Source organism: Symphalangus syndactylus, chromosome 8, assembly GCF_028878055.3.
Source record: "Symphalangus syndactylus isolate Jambi chromosome 8, NHGRI_mSymSyn1-v2.1_pri, whole genome shotgun sequence".
Taxonomy (NCBI): domain Eukaryota; kingdom Metazoa; phylum Chordata; class Mammalia; order Primates; family Hylobatidae; genus Symphalangus; species Symphalangus syndactylus.
Window position 1 is genome coordinate 104,198,225 of NC_072430.2, and position 26,411 is coordinate 104,224,635.

The 26,411-nt window shown below is 38.0% G+C and overlaps 1 long non-coding RNA gene across 1 annotated transcript in view; it reads right to left on the reverse strand.

The window, feature by feature from the left end:
• Positions 1 to 26,411, reverse strand: part of LOC129488249 (uncharacterized) — a 236,333-nt gene that overhangs the window by 32,794 nt on the left and 177,128 nt on the right. The window contains exon 2 of the long non-coding RNA XR_008659628.2: positions 6,342 to 6,545. This is a non-coding gene — a long non-coding RNA (uncharacterized lncRNA). The remainder of the gene's footprint in view (positions 1 to 6,341; positions 6,546 to 26,411) is intronic.

Genomic DNA, 26,411 nt, shown 5'->3' on the forward strand with positions numbered 1-26,411 from the left:
TGGCTGGTTGTAGTTTACATAATTTGAAGAAAGCAAGCAGCCACAGTTGCAACTACTACCGGTTAACTATAGCTGTTTAACTTTGTAACCATTGGTGTGGGAAGAAATGATTTTAGCCACAATAGGTCCTTTACCACCCCACTTTGGTAGACGCTACAGTGAAACCTTGACCAGAACCCACAGCCTCTTGATTCTCTGCAAAAATCCTTATTGAATTCAGAACTGCCTCTTCCCTGAATAGAAACCATCACTGCTGGGTTGCCACAGCGGTGCCAGTGACATTTTCAGAGAAATATACAAGCAGATTCAAGTTTTCAAAGATCTATATATCCTTTTCTGCTTGATATCTTTAAACTTGCACAATAGCAAATCCATGCAGGAGGATGAACTTTAGAATTCATACGATATTAACAGTTATCAAGCACTTATTATACGGCAAACACTTTTTAGGAGGCTTGCATGTGTTAAGTCATTTAATCCTCAAGGTGGCCCCACTAAGTGGATGCAATTATTATCATTATCCCCATTTTACAGCTGAGAGGATAACTAACTTGTCTGGATCTCATAAACGGAGGCAGAGCTGGGCTTTAACCCTGCATTTTGTGGCTGGGTAGGCACTTCTAAGTGCAGCACTACACTTGACTGCATGTTTTGCCCTCAAAACTATTACCGTTGATAAAGATGAACATGTTCTGAATTTTCATGTGTGCTTGAATTTCATAGCAAGTATCTATTATCAGGCTCTCCAGGGAAAGCAGATATGTTAGGAGCCTTGGAACTGGCCAAGAAACAGAGCATGTTTCTCTGAACGTCTCCCACCACTATTCTCCTGTCTTACTGATGCTTTATTAGCAGTTTTCTCTCTACATTTTTTTGTCAAATAATATCTTCCCTCTCACAGTAAACTGCACAGATCTCAAGTGTACAGTTTGATGAATTTTGACAAATATATGACCCTGTAAATCAATATTCCAATTAAGTTATAGAACATTGCCATCACCCTAGAAAATTCTTACCCTGGAAAGTTCTCTTCAAGGTCTATAGCCCCTCCTCTTCAGGCAATCACTGCTCTGATTTCTATCTTCATATGTTAATTTCGCCTGTTACTGAACACACAGTATGTCATTCTGGGGAGTCTAGCGTCTTTCACTTAACAGAGTGTTTTTGAGATTCATTCATGTTGTTGCATCTATCAGTAGTTCCTTCTTTTTATTGCTATGTGGTATTCCATTGTATGAAAATGCCACAACTTCTTTATCTATCCTTTTGTTGATGGTTAATTTGGTTATTTTTAAATTAATAAATGAAGCAGTAATGAACATTCTTGTTTAAATCTTTTCGTGGATATATGTTTTCATTTCTTGTAGGTAAATATCTAAGTGTGGAATTGCTGGATTATGAGGTAGGTATATCGTGAACATTGTAAAACATTCAAGTAGTTTTCCAAAGTGATTACATCAATTCACAACTCCATTAGCCATGTATGAAAGATCCAGTTGCTCCATGTTATCTCCCACACTTGGTATTGTTAATACTTTTATTTTTCAGTTATTCTAATGGGTGTGTGGGTATTCTCATTGTAGTTTTGATTTGCATTTCCTTGATGATTAATTATCTTGACAATCTTTTCATAAGTTTATTAACCATTTGTATATCCCTTATTGTGAAGTATTTATTTAAGTATTTTGCCCATTTTTAAAACTTTGGTTGTTTTACTTTAAAATTATTGATTTGTAGGAGTAATTTATCTATCAGGGACACAAGTCTTTTGTCAATGCTTCTCAGAATGGGTTTCTTACGAAGCAGATGGAGAGGCAAATGTATGAGAAGTATTAGGGAGTGCTCTTGGGATCAACATCTGTAGGAAAAAGGAAGATCGTTAAAGGGAGAAATTGGCCATCTGTGTAGTCACAACATGAAATTCTGAACCTGGTGGGCCTTCAGAATTTTCCTAAGTTGCAGTGCAGGACCAAACATTTCCACTCCTGAGTCAATAGGATATTAGAGGCGGACTACCCCGAAAAGGGGGTGTGACATCTTCAGCCTAAGCAATTCTTGAAGAGGGTTGTCAACTGAGAACTGTCAGCCAACAATTTTCTAAGCAGCTCATTGCACAATCCTCTAGTCTCAGAGAGGGGTCTTGGTGATGCAACATGCACTCATGATGGTTAGATACATGTACTGCAAATATTTTCTCCAAGTTTACTATTCAGATTTCATTTTCTTTATAGTGTCTTTTGATAAGCAGAATTTTAAAATTGTATCCAGTTTATTAGTTTATCAATTTTTTTCCTTTAGAATTAGGTCTTTTCATATTTTAAGACAACTTTGCCTATCACAAGGTCACAAAGATATTTTCCTGTGTCTTCTTCTAGGGACTTTATAGTATAACTTTTAAGTGTGTAATCCATCTTGAGTTAATTTTTGGGAATGTAAGGTATTCATCATGGTCCTTCTTTTTCTCATATGGATATCCAAATGTTCCAGCACCATTTGTTATTGATCTATTAGTCTATTCTGATACCAGTATTACATTTTCTTAATCACTGTGGCTTTATTGACAATATTCCAATCAGGTAGTGAATGCCTGCCAGATTTGGTTACCCTTTTCAAGATTGTTTAAGTACCTTTGGTGCTTGAACAACATGGATTTAGGTGCACAGGTACACCTAAACATGAATTTTTTTCAATAAATATATTGAAATTTTTTTTGAGATTTGTGACAATTTGAAAAAACTTACAGAAGAACCGCGTAGCCTAGAAATACCCTCCAAATGAAGAAAAAGTTAGATATGTCATGAATGCATAAAACATATATAGATACTAACCTATTTTATCCTTTAGTACCATAAAATATACATAGATCTTTTATAGAAAGTTAGAATTTATCAAAACTTATGCATATAAGCATTTACAGATCATAGATGGTGCCACTCACAGTCCAGAGAAATGTACACAAATGTAAAGATGCAGTACTGAATCACAACTACATAAAATTCACTGTTGTACATATTGTACTACTGTCATAATTTCATAGCTACCTCCTGTTGCTATTTCCATGAGCTCAAATGTTGCAAGTATCTGCTTAAAATGCCATGTGATGCTAATCATCTCCACATGAGCAGTTTGTCTCCTCAGTATATTGCATATTGCAGTGGAAAGTGATTTCTCTCAGTTCTTGCATACTTTTCAGTGAGTTTAGTGAAACAGCATAGACCTTGAGTAACACCATGGGACCCATACAAAGTGCTACTAGTGATGCTGGAAGCACTCCCAAGAAGCAGAGAAAAATTATGACACTACAAGAAAAAGTCGAATTGCTTGATATGTACCATAGATGGAGGTCTGCAGCTATGGTCACCCACTATTTCAGACAGACAATCGATCTTGTAAACAGACAATGCAAACTTACAGTATCAATAAATACCAGGTGTACTGTAAATGTATTACCTCTTCCTTATGATTTTAATAGCATTTTTTCTCTAGCTTACTTTATTATAAGAATACAGTTTGTTATAGTACATATAACAAACAAAATAAGTGTTAATTGACTGTTATCAGTAAGGCTTCCAGTTAGTAGTTAAATTTTTGGAAAGTCAAAAGTTATATGCAAATTTTTAAGTGCATGGGGGTTGGTGCCCCTAACCCTCATGTTGCACAAGGGTCAGGTGTTCTAAGTTGTTTAGTATTCATTATACATTTTAGTATCAGCATGTCAATTTCTACAAAAGGGTATGCCAGTATTTTGTTGGAATTGTATTGAATTTACAGATCATTTGAGGAAAATGGCAGGCAGAATAATTTTTCCCTTCCCCTCACCCCCTGCCAAAGACGTTCATATTCTAATCCTTGGAACTTGTAAATACGTTAGGCTATGTGGCAAAGGGAAATTAAGGTTGCAGATGTAGTTAAGTTTGCCATCCAATTAACCTTAAAATAGGGAGGCTATCCTGGCTTATCTGGATGGGGCCAATGTGATCACAGCAGTCCTTAGCTATGGAAAAGGGGTGCAGAAAAAGAGGTCAGAATGATGCAATACAAAAAAAACTTGAAATGCTGTTGTTGATGTTTCAAAACGGATGAAGAGGCCATGAGCCAAGGAGAGTGGGTGGCCTCTAGAAGATGGAAAAGACAAGGAAATGGATTCTTCCCCAGAGCCTCCAGAAGGAAAAGAGTCTTGACACCTTTATGTTAGCCCAATGAGACCCACATCTGACTCCTTGATCTCCTGAGCTATAAAATAAGGAGTTTGTATTATTTCAACTGACTAAACTTTTGGTAAATTGTTAAACAACCATAAGAAACTATTACAAGGGATAACTGATATCTTCACAATATTGAATCTTTCAATCTGTGAAAATGGTATGGCTCTCCGTTTATTTAGATTTTCTTTCTCTCATCAATGTTTTATAGTCGTCAGTCTAGCAAACATGTATATCTGTCATTAAATTTATTCCTAGGTATTTTATGTTTCTTGATGCTACTATCCATCATTTAAAAAATGTTATCTTCCAGTTGTTTGTTGTTGACTTCACTTGTGAGACCTAGCAGAGTTTTGTAGATTCTTTTGCATTTTCTATGTACGTAATCATATCATTTGTGAATAAAGAGTTTTACTTACTCGTTCCCAATATTTATGCATTTTATTTTATTCTCTTGCCATGTTGTAGTATTGGCTGGGACTTCCAGTACAATGCTGAATGCAAGTGATAAGAACAAACTGTTTTTTGTTATTTCTGAACTTAGTAGGATAGTATCCAAAACTTCACTATTAAGTCTTTTGTAGCCATAGAGTTTTCATGTCAGGTTATTAAAGTTTCCTTCTATTTATACTTCCTGAGTGATTTTACTACAAAGGAGTTGAATTTTGTTAAATTATTGCTCTATATCTATGAAGAAGGTTACATGATGATTCTCCTTTATTCTGTTAATGTGATGAACTATTTTATTTTATTTTTTTTGAGACAGAGTCTTGGTCTGTCGCCCAGGCTGGAGTGCAGTAGTGAGATCACGGCTCACTGCAGCCTTGAACTCCTGGGCTCAAGTGCTCCTCCTGCCTCAGCCTCCTGAGTAGCTGAGACTACAGATGTGTGCCACCATGCTCAGCTAATTTTTAAATCATTTGTAGAGATAGGGTCTCCCTATGTTGCCCAAGCTGATCTCAAACTCCTGGGCTCAAGCAACCCTCCTGCCTTGGCCTCCAAAAGTGCTGGGAGTACAGGCATGAACCACCACACCTCACGACGAGTCACATTTTTACATTAAAGTGACCTTGAATCCCTCGGATAAACCCCACTTGGTTGTGCTGTATTACCCTATGTGCACATTGCTAGAGTTATATTGTTAAAATTTTGTTAAAACTTACTTCTCCATCTGTAGTAATTAGGGAAAATGGTCTGTTACTTCTTTTCTTGTAATGTACTTGCCAATTTTGGTTTTAGGGTTATTCTGGCTTCACAACAAAGTTGGGAAGTATTGTTTTCTCATCTATTTTCTGAAAGAACTTACGTAAGATTGGCATTATTTCCCCTTTAAAGATATAATTTACCAGTTAAACCATCTGGGCCTTGAGTTTTCTTTATGGGAAGGAACTGAATCCTGCTAAAAACTGCATGAGTTTGGAAGTAAATTCTTCTCCAGTCAAGTCTTTAGCTGAGACAGCAGCCACGGCTAACATCTTAATTGCTGCTTTGTGACACCCTGGAGCAGAGGCCAGCTGTGTCATGCCCAGACTGCTGACCCACAGAAACTGTGAGATAATAACTATATATTGTTTTAAATAACTATATTTTTGGCAAAGTTATCATACAATAGTAGTTAACTAATACACTCCCTTAGCCCTACTTTTGTTTTATTCCATGCATTTTGATATTTTGTAGTGTCATTTTAATTTAGTTTGAACATTTTCTCATTTCCCTTTGATTCTCCTTTGACTTATGGGTTATTCAGAAGTTAGTGTTAGTTTCCAAATACTGTAGATTTTTCATGTATCAATTTTTATTATTGATTTCTAACTTAATTCTATTTTGATCATAGAAAATACTCTGTATTATTTCAATCCTTTAAATGTACTGCCATGGTCTATCTTCCATGTGTACTAGAAATGAAAGTGTACTTTGTAGTTGTTGGATGAAAATATATAAATGTGATTTCCAGTTTTAGTTCTGACGTGTTAACAGCCTGAGTCATCACTCTCATCCTTACAACAAGAAGAAGCTGGAAAACTGAAAATCAATGACTCTTATTGGACACATCAGAGAACTGAGGTTATAGGGCAAAGCTTCTCCCCAAAATCTGGGGAGACAGGTTCATCCAGAGAAACATAGCCAAGAGCTTCTTACCTGAAGCAGAAGGCACTCAAGCCATAAAGTAGACAGAACCTTTACACAGTAATTTTCATAAATTGTTGGAGGCTGAGTATGGACTTGAATGAGAAACTCCTGGGAATCACAGTAGTAGGTGGCCCCTACACTTTCACAGACTGTATTTTCAGGGACCTCAGCAGGTTCTCACAGTGAAGAGCGAAGGAAGATCCCCTGGTAGCTCTGGAAGAGAAGAGGAAGAGTGAGAAATATACCCAGAAATATCCCAATGGGAACTATACCCAGAGACCTCTTCCTAACAATGGCGTATGCTCCATGGGGAAAGAATCTTTCAGAACTTTATCCCAATTGGGGGAAGGACATTCTTCCCACTGAAGCTCCCTCCAGTCTTCCTGTCTCATGTAAGGAGGAAAGACATAGTCAACAAGGGTCAAGGCTTTAAGAAAATAGATTGGGATTGGAGTAGTCAGGGATAGGAGGAGAGGCAAGAGAGGGAAAAAGGTCTTTACCACTGGAGAAAAACTTGTAAAATACACAGGCCCAATAAAACATAGAGATTTAATTAGAAGAGTATAGAATGCTTCTTATCTGCCATGGCTTATCACCACACCAGCAGGGCTCCAGTATTATAACAGTGGATTATAGCTGAAAGAGCTGTACAACACTACTCTTTTTGAGGAGGAATACCTAGGGAAGCTGAAAGTCAAGAAGGGGGACAAAAACAAAGATGCCAGAGGAACTTGAAGCTTCTGGCATCTATAGCTACAGCAAACATTAAAAAGTCTAATTTCTAGCTAGATTACCATAAATTCTAAAATTAACAAACTATTTACCCCAGTTCTTATTATCTAATACAGCATGCCCAGATTTTCTCAACAAATTGTGGAAGAAAAGAATGGGGAGAATTATTATGCCAAGAAAAAATGCTGCATTTAAGGGGTCTTCCATACCTCAGTCCATCCTGCCTTCCTTTACCATTGCCAATACATCAGCTGGCCTCTTCTTACCTGATACACTTATCAAGTTTATGGCATGTCTTCTCATCTGCCTGCCTATATCTAGACACAGAACTTACCCTAGAGGATGTTGTCACTTTCTGATCACCCATGAAAGGTTTTGCTCTATTAAAAATTAGTTTGTCAAGGTTTCTTTTGTCTACCACTTTCCTATTGTCTCATAGGTAAGTATAATTTTATATTATGACTTTTCTTATGTTACTGTAAGAATGAAGTTCTTCTCAGTCTTTTCACATCTTAACTCTCACCCCATTTATTTTTTTACTGTGCTTTCTATTTCCCCCAAGATTCTTATCTCAGTGTTTTTTTCTCAGTTTATTAATATCATCCCAAACTTTTAATTGTTTTTCTTATTTGATTATTTGCTCAGATGTTCTTGGCTTGAACTATTCCTCATTTTCCTTAAACCTTGTTTTAACAGGCCAAAAAGGTGTATGGCTTTTATTGTGACACACATAGCTTAGTCAACACTTGCCTTTACTAAGAAGGAGTCTTTTTTAAACCAATACATAATCATAGAAATAGAATAGATGGTTGATTCAAGAATCTGCTGATTTCTCTTTCACGGAGTAGGACACATGTACACTCACTCTATTCTCTCTCTCACTCTCTCTCTTTCTCTAATTGTCAATCCAAGTCACAGTGGTTAAAAGGACTTTCATATAATAATTATTTTATGTCAAAATAACCACTACTTATCAGAAAATAAAAATTCTTTATCTCTTCTGCCTTCTCAGTGTTTTGGTCATACTTTTGAGTAGGATAAGTTGACTGTAGGCTGTTTAAAAATAATCTTCACCCACTGCTTCCCTAAACTGATTCAGGATTTAAACCAAAAGTGAGACAACTACATTTCTGATGTCAGATTTGCTTGCCTCTCTCCAAAATTCTGGCAGGGAAATGTAAGTTGTTGCCATCTTTAGAAGTCTTGAAAATTAACATAGTGGTTGAGCAGTTTCATATGCATAGTTGCCAGAAGAAATCCACTTAAGCTGGGCTAATTACAGAGAAGTTTATTGTAAGGATACAGCATCTCAAGGTGTCCAGTTTTAGCAAGAACTAAAACATTTTATAGAGGCAGAAGGTTATCAGCAAAATTCTTTTACTCTCACTTTCTTCTTCTTCCTGTCCCTCTGGCCCCTGGTTCCTTGTCTCTGCTGCACCTGTTTCATTCTTTTGTCTTCGGAAAAATTCCCATTACCAGTGCTCCTAAAACAGCAGCTCCCACCTCTGATTACAAATGGTGTTTCTAGTCCGCACATCCAAAACCAGGAGAAAGAATGTGATAGGCTCAGCTTCAGTGTGATGGGCTCACACTCTCAGATAGGCAAGGACACAGTGTTCTAGTGCTCTTTCCAGGCAGTGCCAGGTATGCTCTCTAAGAAAGGGTGTGGGCATCAAGGAAATGATAGTTGGGTAAAGGACAATCATCTCCAATACAAAATTTTGACAAGCTTGTAATTAGTTTATTGACTGCTATTGCCAAATATTCAATAGCTATTGACAATGTTATTTTAATACACATTTTGATTATGATTTCCTCTAGCTTATTTATTTTATAGGTATTATGGAAAACATATAAATAAATCATATCCGTCAATAATAATTATGTCTATCTTAATAGGTGTCTTCAGTACCTCAGAATGGTATTTGGTAAAGCCAGAGAGATAATTAACTATGTTTATATTCAGTCTTTTGTTGCCAGTGATAATGTTTGAGGCTTTGATAAAACTCTTGAGTTTAATGATTAATAGTATAGTTTCTCTCAAAGTTTACCCATTGAAAATTATAATTCTTGATGAAACTAGTTGAGAAATGATAAGCCTCATCTTTATATGTTCCCTTTCTGGTATGTGACATTAAAGTCATTTACTTAAAGATTATGGTTGAATTTAAAAAAAAAAAAAATTAAAATCCTCACATTTTCAAAGTTAGAAAGCAGCTAAAGATAAGTTACTTCAATTCCTAAAAGCAAGGCCTTAGTAATTCTCTTTTAGTGCTAAAGGATTACCATAAAATTATCATAAATTCTTCTTAATTTCTCTCTTTCTCTCTCTTACACACACACATGCACAAAGAATCATAGAAATCACAGGAATTTTACAGTTGGCCTCCTGAGACAAAATATATAGTATATAAGAATTCTCAATTATCTGGCTCTGAATTACTCATTTGTAATTATCTGTGGCAAATGGTTAATCTCAGGCTGATGCACCATTGCCAACCAGCCCACCTGGGCCATTCTTCCCATTATAAATTAGTGTGTGGTCAGGGATAGCAAATTACTTTAGCATTAACCAGAGAATACAGATTTAGAAAGACCTAGCTGCAAGAAAAAGTAATTGAATGTACTCCCAAACTAAAGAGCCATGTGTTTTTGGATGATCTACCATTGGGATTATCTCCATTTTGGCTCCCCTTCATTGATGCGGGTGATTGGGAGAGTGCATTACTAAACGACAGTTCCTAAAACCAGGAAACTCCGTTCTCTGTGGGCCTGCTCCTGTGCACGGCCTACGCAGAGTCAAGAATTACATTTCCTTAAAAATGTAGGTATCAAAAATTTCCTTAAAATTATAAAACTGATTTCATATCCTGAAAAAGACAGATTCTCCCATAGGAGGCTATGTTCTTGTAGATAATAGGACCCTTCCAAAATTTCCATATCCTAACTCTCTGTATAAGGTAGAGTGGGATACAGTGCAAAGAGAGAAAGGGGAGGAAGAGCAGATATGCCTGGACTGCGTCTGTAATTGAACATCTTCTGGCTATTCTTAGATCTTTGGTGAAAGAATTCACTTTGATCAAGTTCTTCAAAGCTTTCAATTACCTACAGGATAAGGATTATAGATACCAATTTATGATCATGATTTAGAGACTAAGTATTTAAATATAATACTATAGAATGAGAATAATTGATATTAATAATACATATTTAAAGCATCTCAATTTTCAGAAGACTTTCATATTATTGAACTCAACTTCCAAATACTTCTTTCTGATAGACTAAGAGCATAAGGGTAATGTGGAAATGTACTACTGATTAACTAATAGTGAATATGTACTTCTGCCGGTGTTGCCAATACTCCATTTCTTCTCCAGCCAGTTTTCCACGCTGCTGCCTGATTTATCTTTCCTTTCTTTTCTCTTTTTTTTTTTTGAGATGAAGTCTTACTTTGTGAAGTGAGTCTCACTTTGAGATGAAGTCTTAATTTGTCGCCCAGGCTGGAGTGCAGTGGTGTGATCTCAGCTCACTGCAACCTCCGCCTCCTGGGTCCAAGCAATTCTCTGCCTCAGCCTTCCTAGTAGCTGGGATTGCAGGCACCCACCCCCACGCAAGGCTAATTTTTGTATTTTTAGTAGAGACGGGGTTTCACCATCTTGGTCAGACTGGTCTTGAACTCCTGACCTCGTGATCCACCTGCCTCAGCCAAATGCTGGGATTACAGGCGTGAGCCACTGTGCCTGGCCCTGATTTACCTTTCTAAAGGACACCTGTAATCACATCTCTCTCTTGATCCTCATCACCTTTCCTGGAAGTAAAATCTATACCTGCTCCACCTTTCTAATCTTATTTCTTCCTTAGCCTCCTCCACAGACCCTCAGTTTTAGTCAAAGTGGCCTCACTAGTGGCCTCGCTGACCAGGTAGGGTAATTTCTTTTTGCCAAAAATGTCTCCTTCCCTTTGCAACCCCATGAATCAATTCAAATCCTGACATTTCTGATAGTTTTGAATTAACATGTTTGATATTATCCTGAGGCTCATAGGTTAGTACTCTTAAAGCTTTTTACAAATTTACAGATTTATTATTATATTTTGTATTTAAAAAATTAAAATATTATAAATTTTTATATTTTAAAAATATGAAATATAATGGCATATATTATAGTGACATATATTTACATATGTAATTTTTAAAAATTCCATTTAATCCTGTTCAATTTGAATTTTAGTTTGTTCAGTAGTAATATTGCCATCCCTGCTACTTTGTTTTGTTTTATTTTGGTGTAATTTTCCTGGCTTTTTAACAAACTTTGTCATTTTGTTTAAAGATATTATTTCTCTTGTTTTCTCTCTTGTCTTGTTTTAACACAACTTAAGACATCAGAATCTGGTTTTCTTAATTGAGGAATTTAACCTATTCACATTTACTGAGGTAATTGTATGTTTGATTAAATCAGCTAATATTTGTAAAGCACTTTGAACAGTCCCTAGGACTTGAAAGTGCTGTATTTGTTATATCAATCAATCTTATTTTTGCTTTCTCATTTTGTGTCTTCTCTTTGTAAGGCTTTTTGTCTTGGTTTGGTTTTGCTTGTTTTCTGTTTTGTGTTGTTTTGGGTAGTTGTTCTTCTCTTTTGATGATAAGGTTTTCTGTTTTCATATGGTATTTGAAAGTTATAAATCTTATTTTTACCGTTCCAGTAGTTATTGTTAGGTTTTAATAAATATATTTAAACTTACATTTTTCTCAGAATTGATATTTAATCTGTATTTAAAATCTCACTCCCCCCCAGAATAAGGGAAAACCCTCTCACTTACTTTCCCTTTCTCTTTTCCCAGTTTCATTGAAATTGCTTTGAATTTTAAGTTCTAATTATTATGAAATATTTTATGGTACACTTATCTTTTTTAAAAATTATAGTCATATAGCCATATTATCAATAATTATTTAATTTTAATTAAAATTCCTATTAGTATCTATTTTTTCCTTGAATTACACTTCTTTTTTAAAACCAATTTCTCAGTTTACTATAGCTTTCAATAATTGATTTAGAAAGAATTCATAAGTTGCAAACTGAGATCTTATGTGTTCAAAAATTGCCTTCCCCTCCACACACATGAATACCAGTTTTGCTGAAGCAGGGATTCTAGGCTCAAAATAATTTCCTTCAGAATTTAGAAGACATCACTCCATTGTTTTCTAGTGTCATATGTTATAAATAAGATGCCAATATGCTTTTTTTCTCTTTGGTAGATGTCTTAGTTATTTTGGGCTGCTATAACAAATGCAGTAGACTGGGTGCTTATAAACAACAGAAATTTATTTCTCACATTTCTGGAGGCTGGAAGTCCAAGATCAAGGTGCCAGCAAATTTGGGGTCTGTATTAGTTTGTTTTCATGCTACAGATAAGACTTAACCAAGACTGGGCAATTTACAAAAGAAAGAGGTTTAATTGGACTTACGGTTCCACGTGGCTGGGGAAGCCTCACAATCATGGTGGAAGGCAAGGAGAAGCAAGTCACATCTTACATGGATGGCAGCAGGCAAAGAGAGAGAGCTCGTGAAGGGGAACTCCTCTTTTTTTTTTTTTTTTTTTTTTGAGACAGAACCTTGCTCTGTTGCCCAGGCTGGAGTGCAGTGGTGCGATCTTGGCTCACTGCAACCTCCGCCTCCTGGGTTTAAGCAATTCTCCTGCCTCAGCCTCCTGAGTAGCTGGGACTATAGGCACGTGCCACCATGCCCAGCTAATTTTTTGTGTTTTTAGTACAGATGGGGTTTCACCATGTTGGCCAGGCTGGTCTCCATCTCCTGACGTCGTAATCCACCTGCCTTGGCCTCCCAAAGTGCTGGGATTACAGGCATGAGCCGCCATAGCCAGCCTGAACTCCTCTTTTTAAAACCATCAGATCTGGCAAGACTTATTCACTATCAGGAGAACAGCATGGCAAAGACTTGCCTCTGTGATTCAACTACCTCCCCCCAGGTCCCTCTTACAACATGTGGGAATTCAAGATGAGATTTGAGTGGGGACACAGCCAAACCCTGGCCCCTCCCGAATCTCATGTCCTCACATTTCAAAACCTCTGAAATCTAGGTAGAGGTTTCCAAACCTCAATTCTTGACTTCTGTGCACTTGCAGGCTCAACACCACTTGGAAGATGCCAAGGCTTGGGGATTGCACCCTCTGAAGCCATGGCCTGAGCTGTACCTTGGCCCCTTTTAGTCACAGCTGGAGCAGCTGGGATGCAGGTATCAAGTCCCTAGGCTGCAAACAGCATGGGAATCTTGGGTCTGGCCCACAAAACCACTTTTTCTTCCTAGGCCTTTGAGCCTGTGATGAGAGGGGCTGCTGTCAAGACCTCTGACATGCCCTGGAGACACTTTCCCCATTGTCTTGGGGATTAACATTTGCTTCCTCATTACTTATGCAAATTTCTGCAGCCAGCTTGAATTTCTCCTCAGAAAATGGGATTTTCTTTTCTACTGCATTGTCAGGCTGAAAATTTTCCAAACTTTTATGCCCTGTATTCCTTTTAAAAATGAATGCCTTTAACAGCACCCAAGTCACCTCTTGAATGCTTTGCTGTGTAGAAATTGCTTCCACCAGATACCTTAAATTGTCTCTCTGAAGTTCGAAGTTCCACAAATCTCTAGGGCAGGGGCAAAATGCCACCAGTCTCTTTGCTAAAACATAAGAGTCACCTTTGCTCCAGTTCCCAACAATTTCCTCATCTCCATCTGAGACCACATCAGCCTGCTTTTCATTGTCCATATCATTATCAGCATTTTGGTCAAAGCCATTCAACACATCTCTGGGAGTTTCAAACTTTCCCACATTTTCCTGTCTTCTTCTGAGCCTTCCAAATTGTTCCAACCTCTGTTTGTTACCCAGTTCTGAAGCTGCTTCCACATTTTCAGGTACCCCACTCTACTGGTACCAATTTACTGTATTAGTTAGTTTTCATGCTGCTGATAAAGACATACCCAAGACTGGGCAATTTACAAAAGAAAGAGGTTTAATTGGACTTACAGTTCCACATGGCTGGGGAAGTCTCACAATCATGGTGGAAAGCAAGGACTAGCAAGTCACATCTTACATGGATGGCAGCAGGCAAAGGAAGAAAGCTTGTGCAGGGGAACTCCTCTTTTTACAACTATCAGATCTGGTGACACTTATTCACTGTCATGAGAACAGCACAGGAAAGACTTGCCTCCGTGATTCAGTTACCTCCCACCAGGTCCCTCCCACAACACATGGTAATTCAAGATGAGATCTGGGTGTGGACACAGCCAAACCATATCAGGGTCTGATGCTTTCTGGTTCTTGCTGTGTCCTCACATGGTAGAAGGGGTAAGGGAGCTCTCTGGGATTTAATAAAAGCACTAGTCCCATTCAAGTGGGCTCAGCCCTCATGACCTAATTGCCACCCAAAGGCCCCATCTCCTATTACCATCACCTTGGGGGGTAGGATTTCAACATACAAATTTTGGGGGTACACAAATATTTAGTCCATAGCAATAAAGATTACTAAAAAAAGTAATCTTTTTTCTGGTCTGTGGTTTTTAGGATTCTCTCTTTAATTTTAGAGTTCAGAAAATTCGTCATGATGTGTCTAGGCTTATTTCTTTTACTGTTAGTTCTGCTCATCACTCAATGAGTTCGTTCCATGTGAAGACTCCAGCTCAGTGAAACTTTCCATAGTTCTTTCTTTATAAAAATGTCTAATTTATTTAAATGCAAAAGCAATACTGTAATATGTTTTGCTTTGCTTTAAGGGTTTTTGATTGTGGTAAAATATACAAACATAAAATGTGCCATTTAACTATTTTTAAGTATATAACCCAGTGGCATTAAGTATGTTCACATTGTGACATAACCATTATCACCATTCATCTTCAGAAATTTTTCAACTCAAGCTGAAACTATAACCATTAAACGATAACTCATTTCCTCCAGCTCCTGATAACCACTGTTCTACTTTCTGTCTCTATAAATTTGACTACTCTAAGTATCTCATATAAGTAGAATCATATGATATTTGTCCTTTCATATCTGGCGTATTTCACTTAAGCATGTTTTCAAAGTTCATCCATGTTATAGCATGTATCAGAATTTCTTTCATTTTTAATGCTGAATTATATTCCATTTTATGGTTATACCACATTTTGTTTATCCTTTCATCCATTCATAGACATTGGGTGTTTCCACCTTTTGGCTACTGTGAATAATGCTCTATGAATATCAGTACACAAAAATCTGAGTCCTTGCTTTTAATTCTTTTTGGTATATAGCTAGAGTTAGAATCACTGGGTCATATGATAATTCTACATTCAATTATTTGAGGAAGCACCATACTGTGTTCCACAGTGGCTGCATTATTTTACATCCCCATAGCAATGCCCAAGTATTCCAATTTCTCCACATCCTTGCCAACACTTGTTATTTTCTGTTTTGGGTTTTTTTTTTTTTTTGTAATAACCATCTTAATGTATGTAAAATGGTGATTTTTTCTCATTGTGATTTTGATTTGCATTTCCCTAATGATTAGTGATGCTGAACACTTTTTCATATGCCTACATAATTACTTATTTGATAATTTCCTCCTGATGTTCTCCCTTTTTAGAACTCCAATTAGATGAATGTTGGATCTCCTGCATCTGTCTTTCCCATCTCTCAACTTTGTACTTATTTTCATCTCATTATTTTTTACTATACCCTAGGAGATTTCCTTGGCCACATATTTTAATTTACTAACTCTACTTTCTGTTATGTAAATTCTGTTATTTGAGCCATCTGTTATTTATTTTGGTGATCATGTTTTTAATTTCCAAGGTCCTGATAGATTCTTTTTCACACACATCTGCTCTTCTTTAGGATATGGCATGCTCTTAACTCTCTTTTGTTTTTTTCTACTAACTCTGTTTCTTCAGGAATTAGTTCTTCTACTCTTTTGGTTTGTTCCCTCTCTTTTACGCTATTCTTTTTCTTCAGATGATTGGTGATTCTTTGTTGTATATTCACGTCTATCAATGGTATGTAATGACCTGGATTGGTAGCTAGGGTCCATTTCCTCAGCCCAAGTGAAAAATCTCTGCTTCTCTGGCAGGGACAGGTTTAGAATATAGCAAGCTTTCTTTTGGCAGTTGATAAAGGAAGCAGAGAGAAAGATGTAGAACCAATAGTTATCTGAGTCACCTGTTTTTTCATTGCGAATCTCGTAGTGATCATATATTACCTAGGGAGTGCCCTGCTTTTCTGGTCCCAACAACCATCCAGGGAATACTCTGTATCAGGGTTTAAAAATTATTTCACAAATGGAAAACTGTATCCTGCAGGCAAACAACAGAACCAGCAATTCTGAGAGCAGGGAACTCATGCAGCTGTTCCACAGTTCTTTAATTATTCACCCAGCCTGTCACCCCATTTCCAGCTCCTTCTTTTAATTCCAACTACTGTTGATTTCAGGATTTCAAAGTTCTTCTGGAAAACTAACTGTCTTCCTTCCTTCTTTTCTTCCTTTTAATCTTTAATTTTCTCTCTCTCTCTTTTTTTTCTTTTTTTCTGTCCAACTACATGGGTTGCAGGTTCTTCAGCTTCGGGGAGATATGCCATTTGCTTTATATATTCCAGAAATTTTTTACTTGCCAGAAGATGCCCTCTTGGTTTTCAGTAGTGCAATAGGTTTGTTCTTATTTTGATATTACTTATGATATTTTGATGGGATTTGGAAAAGAAAGTGAGAGAAATATATATGTGTGTGTATATATATATATATATATATATACCTATATATATATATATACCTATATATATATACACACACACACATATATATACATATATATATATATATATACCAATATGTATATATTTGGTTACAAAATTTTAGTCCGAAGTTTTCAGTTTCAATTTGATCCCTGCATTTTTAAGTCACAGTCACGAGTTCAAGTGAGTCCTTCCCTAAAAACTCTTCCACACCATTGAGACCTGCAACCTTCCCTCCTTCATGGGCCCACTCAGAGCAGTCGTGACAGAGGGCAAACTCTTATTTAAAACGTAGGTTAACTATAGCCATTTCTGCCCCCCTTGAAGCCCCTAAGTGTGGGTGGCAGGATTAATGCCCCTGGGAAAAAATATTCTGATCCAGTTCTCTTGCAGAGACTGATGAGGAAGTAGGTGATCAATTGTCCAACAGCTAGTGTTTGCTTCTACCAAGGGAGGGCTGCAGCTGCATTGAGGAAACCTAGACTGCTTTGCATAGTAACATGGGACAGATTACTGATAAGCAGTGAAAAAAGGAGAGGGCTGAAATACATGACAGGATGCTGTGGCCTAAATTGCTGGAAATAGTTAAAAGACTTTTAAAAATATAGAAATCAAACACTTTTTACCTGTTAGTTCTTCTTTGATGTGGGTACCCTTCTTCTCACCAGTGTTTGAGTGGAGTTTGCTGCACTCAACATGCCCCTTTTTTTTAGTGGGGGTATTTCTGGTTTCAGATGGAACAGAGAAAAGGCAACAATTGTGGGGCAAAAATAAAAGTGAAAATAAGACTTCAGCGGCAACAGAAACTAAGATTCAAAATGACATTGAGTATGGGAACTTCTGGGACTCTTCAGGACGTAAATATTGGGAAGGAAAAGAATGTAGAGTTTCCACTGACATCTGGGTTACATATTTCTTATTGAACTGTCATTTAATTGCTTGAGTGTGCACATGTTCATTAGAAACTTAGGTGTGGGAAGTTGTACTTTTTGTGGTGTGCATCTATCTTTTTGCTGCCCATGAGTCTAGCAGGGCAGTATCTACATAAAATGCTTTCATTAAATAATTTTAAAATCACTTAAAATATTTTTTGCTGATCCATTCATATCTCTACTTCTTTGTGAAAAAAGATATATTTTTGTAAGATACATGGTTAGAGTAAGAGATAAGGCTTAAAGGCAGATTGGCCTGTCTGAGGGTTAAATCCACAACAAATCTACCTTACAACCAGGTATTGAGGCACTGAACATATTTTATTATAATGAAACAAGTAAAAAAGTACACAAATACACACTGTAGAAAGCACAACCAAGATAGTGGGTTAAAATATGATTTACCTGTTTTAATAATCATTGATTTTCCAATTCATATAAGATAATGACACAGCTCTAGAAATGTATGCCTGTTTTTGTTTTTGTTTTTGCCTGCCTAGAATCCCTTCCTCTTTCTTTGGGTAAATAGTCATTTGGTTTTCCTTTGAACAACCATCTGCTGTCTACTGCAGATTTGGTTGTATTTTCGATCAACATGTCCTCCTTCCCTGGGCCAAGACTCCAGCCATGCCAGTCAGACTCCTCCTGCAGTTTGAACGCTAGGCCAACTAAAAGAAGGATTAGAGTTAATTCATTTCTCCCATGCTGCCCTCAATAGAGTATTCGTCAGTTTCTGCTACCAAGATCCTAGTCAGAGCTGTCCTGATTATTGTCCTTTCTGAACCTGGGTTCTTTAAATTCTTTTTTTTTATCCAGTTTTCTGAGCTACTGAAATCCAGTCCAGTAAGTTCCCTTTTTTTGTTAAAGTCAACCAGACTCAGTTTCTGTGGCCTGCAACCAAAGAACTCTGACAGATACAGCTCCTATACAAATGGTCTGTTTAGATTTTCTATAAATATTTGATAAATTAATAAAGAATTTGCCTGGCAATAGCTACTCAAATAAAGATTGGCTTCCTCAGACAATAATATTTATTAAGTCACTGGTTATTGTGGTATTCCATCAAAAAGGACTCGGTATTATCAAAGGCTTCATGAAGGAATGTAAAAGAGGAGGGACTCGCATGCTTCTTTACCTCTAGAGCATGTACATTGAAGGAACGGGGCATATACAAATCAAAACTTGTAGAGTTCCTTCTCTATTTTTGTTTGATCCTTTAGTGACATGTACTACAATGGTACAAGGACTAGAACTAAGGTCCCATTGCATGCTTGCTTTGACATCTGAAGAAAACAGGACAGGCCTCAGATGGCCTAACACAAGTTCCCCTCCCCACTCTGCTAGTGTGGAAAAGGTTCCCTAGCCAATAACCCTTCTTATCATGGGGACCAAGCACAGTTCCTATTTATCCCCAAGGAGCAAGCTTCAGTCCCTGCCAGCATGTGGAATCATTCAAAGAGGCCAATCGCATTTTCCCACAGGAACCAAGGGGCATGTCACCCTCTTGATACTGCCAAGCTTGCCTCCCACGGCCCCTAGTTGTTCACCTTGGTCCCAAGTGCAGTCCCTGTGTGGCCCTGTGTGTTGCGCAATGTCCTCTCCCAGACTATCAGTATAAGTGACGAATAAACTGCTGTCAATCTTATCTGTGTGGTGTCCAGTGTCCCAAAATACCTCCTTCACCAATGGGGTGAATTGGACATGATCAAAGCACCTATCACAAGAGGAGCTCAAGGCTTTCTCCCTTAGGCCAAGGGGAATGTACTTGTGTATGAAAGCCAAGGACACAACTTGGCCACATCCCTTTTCTAGGAAATAATGCTAGGGACTGGAGCAAAAGCTCCTCTAGGAGATGAAAAAGCTAAAAGCTCTTACTCTCAACAGAGACTGAGAGTGCCCCACGAGTATCAGGGTGATGAGAAGGCCCAGGATTATCTCCTGCTTGGCTGCTCTTAGAAGCCACATGGGAACCAGGGCTCACAATGGCACACCCCACCTCACCAGGAGATTATGTTGGGCTTTGGGGCTCAAACTCAGATTGTAATAAGAAATGTACCTTTATTTAGAATGTTACCATCTCTCAGGTAAGAATTTGAGGATGAGAAATCCAAGCCATTTTTCTGTTTATCGTGAGCAGCACATGCCATTCACCAAATAAGTGAAGGGCTGTAAAGGAATTTAGTTAACTGATTTCTGTGGCCCATCACTTTCACTACTTTTCCCCTCTCATAAAGGCCAACTCAACCTTCTTTTACATTTGATGGCTAAGATACATAAGAAGCATCAGCTCCCTTTTTGCTCACCTTTGAATATTGTTTTAATTTCAATAAGAGGTTCTGTTCTATTTATTTTGTAGCCCATTTACTCTGTCTTTTAGGGCTGGGAAATGGAGATTGGAGTCTGGGGACATGTGTTTGAATCCTGGATTGGTCTCTTACTAAGCTTTCAAACTGTGAGGAGGTACTGGATGTCGGTGTACTCTCCTGCAAAATGGAGATATCACAACTCCCTGGGAGAGCTGCTGTGAATATTTAATGAGATCATCATGGATATCAAGCCCTGGTCCAGAGTCTGGTGCTTAGAGTGCCTCAGTTTGTGTTCATCTCCACCCTATCCATCCTTTTAATTTATAAGTCCTTTTGGCCTGGGAGGTTGAGGTTGCAGTGAACTGTGATCATGCCACTGCACTTCAGCCTGGGTGAAAGAGCAAGACCCTGTCTCAGAAAAAAAATTTGTAAATGGGTTTCTTCCTCATCAAGAGTTACTGGATATAGAAAGAGACAAGAAGGCTGGATCCATGTGGAGCGTGAGACCCACAGAAGTAGACGAAAGCATCTGGGAGTCTCCAAGGGATGTACGTTCTTATCTCCTAGAAGTAGCAGTGAAGTTAATTACCGCATAAAAGAATGGGACAGTGAGTAGGGCCAGTGCTATGTGGGAGAGAATGCCTTCTACAGATGGAAGGATAAAAGTGGGCTTGCTCTAAATCTCTTGAGGCAGGCATGTCAGCAGTCATAGGGACTCTGGTTATAGCCTTCTTGTAGCTTCTCTACAACCTCACTGTCCCCTTTAGACTTCCTATGTGCAGTCTCCTCTGATTCCTGTAGAAACACTTCCTCTCAGTTTCTTATCAAGTGATAAAGGGCCTGAAGAACTCATTGACACTGGAGTTGATGACTGAGAACATGATACCACGTAATCCCTTCCAAAGGTGGATGGCATTTAACAAGGGACCATGTCTTATTCCAGGAAAATTGCCTTCTTTGTGGATCCTCCCACCTCAGCCCCCCAAGTAGCTGGGACCACAGGCATGTGCCACCATGCCCTGGTATTTTTTGTGGAGTTGGGGTTTTGCCATGTTGCCTAGGCTGGAGAAATGGCTTTCTAATGGTGCAATTTCTGAGTGAAGGCTGAGCACATAGTTTAGAACTTGGACTTCACAATTAGAGTCCTGGATCCATCACTTAACAGCTACAAGATCTTAGTCAAGTTATTATACTTCTCCTCTCTAATAATCAGTTTTCTTATCTATAAAATTGTAGATATAATAACACCCACCTTATAGGATTATCATGAAGAGTCAGGGAAATGATCTCCATGAAACTTCTAGCCCACTGCTGGTGTTTATAAATGCTGCTCTCAATAAATGTTAGTTGTTATTGCCATTATTGTTTTTATTACTTATGTGAAATCCCATCTCATTGGCCTTGATCAATTCGATTCATATGTAAAGTCAGCCCAGTATCCGAAAGGTAGAAGATTCATTTCCTCTGAATTAGTTGTAGGAAGTGGCATATTCAGGTCATTTGGATCCCTGCCTGCCCTGGGCTGTATTCACAGCTCTTACAATAGAACCAAAGCGTTGTCTTTTCCAGACACAGTGGAGAAGCTCCATGTTTCACTGCTGAGGAGTTAAATTCTAAGGTGAAATATTTTACCTGTTTAGCATATTGTTAAATTAGGCTGGCTCCCTATCTTTTGAAATACACATTTTGGGATTGATGGATTTAGAGTTTTTTGGTTTTTAAGTTTTGTTCGTCCTAGGTTTAAGTCGTTAAGTCTTTTCATCTCCTCTTCCATGGATAAACATTGCTAAAATATAAACAGTCAGTGATCTGTTTGAATAAAATGAAAGTCAAAAAAGGCTACAATGAAGCTTAGGGTTTGTTGGTTCTTGGTTTCCGGTTTTGTTTTTTCAAGCGATTGCCAGTTGGATGTTGAGGATATTCAGTTTGCCCTTTGTGAATGAACAGACGCTTGACATGGCCTTGCATTTAGCCAGGCCATGATCTCTTCCATTAAAAAAAAAAGAGTGTAAGTAATTCCTCCTTTGGAGCAACAATTTTCTGGGACAGCTGTTTTCCAGCTTATGGGGAGAAAGAATTTCTGGCTGCTAGTTAGCTTCAGCTGAGAGGGTTACAGACTTCCTGCTCTTCCCCTGTTGGTGCTAATGCATTCCTGATTGTCCGTGGTCACCAAACTGCTCTCTTCATTAAAAGAATAGACATAGGGATCAATTTTCAGAATCACAGACATTTAAACGTGTGCAGAATTTGGCTATTTTAGACATAAGTACCTAAACTAACATGAAAAATCCTGGATGCCAAACATCTGGGTAGACCTCAGAGGTAGCAGATATTATGTTTCAAGGTACAAAGCGACTTTCCCTTCTAAAAGGGCTGCCTTAAAGAATAAACAAAGCTTTCACTGAGAAAGAATTCCAGCTTTAAGTTTACATTCAGAATAACTCTGGCAAATCATTTTGACAATTCCAGTTTCTTCATCTCTAGCGTGAGTACATTTGTTTGAGCCAGACTCACAGGCCAGATGTGAAAACCGTATGACGTACATGATTTCATCTTATTATGCTTTTATTTTTGGAGATTAAAAAAAACCTGGGCATTTATCCCAGAGAAACAAAACTTACATCCACAGAAAACATGTACACAGATGTACATAGCAACTTATTAGTAATAGCCAAACACTAGAAGCAACTCAGATATTCTTTAGTGAGTGAGTGAATACACTGTGGTATATCCATACCACGAAATACTACTCAGCAATAAAGAGAAATTGATCCATGCAACTTGGATGGACCTCAAGTGAATTGTGCTGAGTTTAAAAAGCTAACCCCAGAAGTTTACATACTGTATGATTCTTCTATTTTTTTAACAGTCTTGAAGTGACCAAATTTTAGAGATGGAGAACAGATCAGTGGTTGCCAGAGAATAGGGATAGAGGACGCAGGCAGGAGTTATGGTTATAAAAGAGCAGCAGCAGGCCAGGCGCGGTGGCTCACGCCTATAATCCCAGCACTTTGGGAGGCCGAGGTGGGCAGATCACGAGGTCGGGAGATCGAGACCATCCTGGCTAACATGGCGAAACCCCGTCTCTACTAAAAATACAAAAAACTAGCTGGGTGTGGTGGCGGGCGCCCGTAGTCCCAGCTTCTCGGGAGGCTGAGGCAGGAGAATGGTGTGAACCCGCAAGGCGGAGCTTGCAGTGAGCTGAGATCGTGCCACTGCACTCCAGCCTGGGCGACCGAGTGAGACTCCGCCTAAAAAAAAAAAAAAAAAAAGAGCAGCAGCACAGGGAATCCTTAAGGGCATGGATCTTTTCTGTAGCTTGAGATAGTGGTGACTCTGTGAACCTATACATGCAATATAAAGTTGCACAAAATTAAATACATACACAGATCAGTGCATGTAAAACTCATGACATGAATAAGATCGGTGGATTCTATCAATGCCAATTGCCTGGTTGTGACATTGCACTATAGTTACGCAAGGTATTTTATTGTGGGAAACTGGATAAGGACTACACAAGATCTCTCTGTATTATTTATTACAATTGCATATGAATTTATAATTATCTCAAATTAAAAACATTAATTAAAAAAATACAGATAGTAAAACAAAAATTCTTCCATGACTAGGCCATGGCCAGATTAGTATCTTCCATGATAAGATACTAATATCACCTTTCAGGCCAGTTGAATTTCTTGGTACTCTTTTTGTATGTTTCTGTATTTTATCCATTATTGTACCATTGCATTTGTTTGGAGTAGAGTGAGTTTTCAAAAATGAATTCACACTGCCATATTAGCCCAACAGACCTAGCTTTAATGCTATATGTATATAGTATATAACTGCAGTATGACAGTTCTACAAATTATAGAACTTTAAAAAATAATTCTAAGGCTGTATTCGGATTCAGTGCAGGGCATCTCTTCTATAGAGACAGTCCTCTTATGGGGTTAACATTTTCATATATTTGAACTTGTTCACAGTATTAGTAGCTTTTATACAACAGTTTAAGTTATTCATGTAATTCATGTTCTCTATGGAAAAGTTAGAAATTCAAACAAGCAAAAGAAAAAGATAAAAATCAAGGATTCCAACTAACTTCTAATGGGAATTTGGAAAGTAAATTTGTCTCCTGAACCTCAAAACCATCTGTTGCTAATTAGGACTTTTAGCGGAAAGTTTATCAAGCCAGAATATGGATTTTATTAAGCAAGACTTACTTTATAATCAGCAATAATTTGCTTCTTCTCCCTTTCTTTCTACTCTCCACCTTTCAAAAGAAGTGACTAATAGGCAGAATTTCACACATCCAAAATGAAAATTTGTGTAGACTCAAAGATAACAATGTCACAATAGAACCAAACTTCATAGCTTGGGGAAATTTGAAATAAATCAGATAAGTCAATTGAGATCTTTAAGAAGGTAATGCGCCAACGTTCTAGGCCTCAGTTTTCTCAATGGTAAAGGACAGCTGTTGGACTTAAGGAACATAATCATATTATGATAGTTCTATGAGGGAGTTGCAAGTTAATATCTATAAAAAGAGGTTGAAGACTATTAAAGACTCAAATGAGGTAATCATTCCTTAATAAGTTTCTCTAAGACTGTAACATTAGGCCACTAGAAAAGAATCTGAAAAGCAACTGTCAGGTTTCCAAAATAGTGGCTAGTATTTGTATTAGGAGCAGTCAAACATGTGTCCAAACCCCATTGTTTTTATATGAGTGTGCAGAGATGAAAATGGCCCACAATCTTGGCTGAAGAACAAGTCATCATCCTATGATAATATAGTTGGGGTTCATGCTAACGCTGGATACATTTGGAAACTTATGCATGTGCTTTAGACAAGGCTCATCTGTGGTCAAATGCTGGTCTCCAAGAAAAGCAGGTTGATGACTGGGCTCCTCCTACTCTGAATGGCTACCTGGGATGCTTCCACGTGGTTCTGTAGGCATGTCAGTCTAAGTTATTATTACTGGCAAATGCTAACTTTTAAATATTCACTTACGTTTTAGGTCCAAGTCTCTTTAATTTCTAATCCTGGTGGAGTGGACAGACATGGAAAATTTACAGACTTTGTTTACCCCCATTAACTTAAGGTCCAGATAGGCAGGCCTGAAGGCTAGCTCCAGGCCCTTTTTCTCCTGGGCCCCACCCTATTGTCTATTAGACCTTCAAGAAAAGAGAAGAACTTCTCAAGCAGGAGCCCCTTACTTAACCCCAAATACCCTCTAGCTGCCTAGGAAGAAAGAAAGATGGAGAGAACCAAAAAGGAGTTTAATTCCATATTGCTGCTCCTGAAATTTCTATTCCTTTAGAACAGAAGACCCCTTAGGTCTTCTTGAAAACTCGATTTTGTCCTTGAGCCAAGGACAGTGGGTATGGAAGAAAGGGAGATCATGAACATGCTCTAGAGTATTTGATCTAGAGTACATAGAGAGGGGGACCCTACTCCTCATATCCCCTTGGTCATACTTCAACATTCTGAAGTAGGATATTGGTGAGAAGCAGATGTTCATTGGGTCACTACTGGATGGGTCTAATGTGCCAATGGCTTGTGCTAAATGCCTCACTTGTTTTTCTTCTCTTGGACTTGCTTGACTTCAGATGGAACGGCTCTATACAGCCTGATATTTTATAGTTGCCTTAGATTTTCAGCTGCTGAGAAGGTCTACGTTTTTCCAGATTTTTAATCTCACTGGTGGGTAAGTTCAACCTGGAGTGAAAGGTAGAGTATCTCTGCACGCTACCCAAATCAACTTTGCCAGTACTGCACTTTGATCCTAACTTGACTCCTTGAGTCTATTTATAAATTGGTTGGAACTGATAAATAAGGAGGAATGAGTAATTAGTCTCTCCCAACTTCCAACAGTAAAGCAAAACAGTAGTGTCATTGAACTCCAAATGTGATCAACAGCTCTTAAAAGAGAAAGAGAAGGGGTCAGTCCAATTATTGAGTGAAAAGAAATCTGACTGAAAAGAAAGGAGTAGCACAGTAGCAAAATTTCAAGGGCTACATGTAGATGGAATGCTGGGTCTGGGTCTATCTGGGAAGATGTTGAATGGACCACCCAGAGTCCAGTTAAATGAGTCTAAGGACACTCCTGAGAGAAAACAAATTCATTTTAGAAGAAAGAGTCAGGCTCTATACTCTAGACCAACTTACTAATTATTATTATTATTATTATTATTATTATTATTATTATTATTGAGACAGAGTCTCACTCTGTCACCCAGGCTGGAGTGCAGTGGCATGATCTTGGCTCACTGCAACCTCTGCCTCCCAAGTTTAAGCCATTCTTGCGCCTCAGCCTCCTGAGTAGCTGAGGTTACAGGGATGT